This window comes from Aplysia californica, unplaced genomic scaffold (assembly GCF_000002075.1).
Source record: "Aplysia californica isolate F4 #8 unplaced genomic scaffold, AplCal3.0 scaffold01416, whole genome shotgun sequence".
NCBI lineage: Eukaryota > Metazoa > Mollusca > Gastropoda > Aplysiida > Aplysiidae > Aplysia > Aplysia californica.
The window spans coordinates 22,406-23,536 of record NW_004798686.1 but is presented as its reverse complement, the minus strand read 5'-3'; positions in this window follow the sequence as shown (position 1 = coordinate 23,536).

Sequence of the window (1,131 nt, the reverse complement as noted above, 5' to 3'; positions counted from 1 at the left end):
GTCTGTCTGTCTGTCTGTCTGTCTGTCTGTCTGTCTGTCTGTCTGTCTGTCTGTCAACCCTTCTATTGTTTACTCCTTTCCCCCTATCAAACAGCTATCGTCCTCATCTCTCCTCCTCCTCTTCTTTGCCTGTTACTCTCCAGTAACACCTCTAATCTTCTGGACTTAGACAACCTATTTGTGTTAGCAATTGCCCTAAAACGTTCAATATAACTGAACAAATACCTGTGTAGAAATGTGAACAGTAGTACTGGGCAGAACAAAGAAAGAGCGGGCTCTCGTGGCCTGGGGGTCATGCACTTTGCTTCACGTTCAAAGGTCCCAGGTTCCAATCCAGACAGCGACGGAAACTTATTTGCCCTTTAAAACAAAGGATAAGGAGAGTTAAGGTGTTCGCCTCTCATTCAAAGGTCCCGGGTTCGAATCCGGGTAGCGACCAAAAAATTTTCTTCACTAAAATTGTTTCCTTTCACCTCCTTTCCTGTTCTCTAGTAAAGATCTGTTGTCTGCTTTCGTCTCCATTTTCTGTCCCCCACCCATCACCTCCTTTACTGGGCTCTTGACTCTTTCTGAAGCCTTTCTACTGCTACTCATTGGCTCCTCCCCACTGCTGTCTTTCAGCCACATCCCTGATTTTATGGTAGGTAAGATCTAACACCTGGCCTTCTGTCGGATAAAGGTGGAAAATCTCGGATGTCCCGAGTGCAAGTTGCGCACGTTACAGATCCCTTCGTGGTCCAAAATCGACAAGAGTAGGCTTCGACCACCAGCCGGGCAAAATTAAAAATTCCTGGCTAACTGGAATGTGTCCCGCACGCTCCTGTGACCTTATGCAGTTATTAGCACCGTAAAACACTTACCAAAAACAACAACAACAACACCAACAAAGAAACAACAACAAAAATCCACCACCACCACCACCACCACCACCAACAACAACATCAACGTAACAAAGACAATCCAATCAGCAGATTATGTCAGACCACACAACTGAACAAGAACCCAAACGTGATCATTTCCCCGTGTACTCACGACATACATTTAAGATGGCCATAATAATTACGTGGCCCTGAAGTTGATAGGAATTTTCGACAAATTGGCCAGCGTTTACATTGTTTTTAATCATTGGGG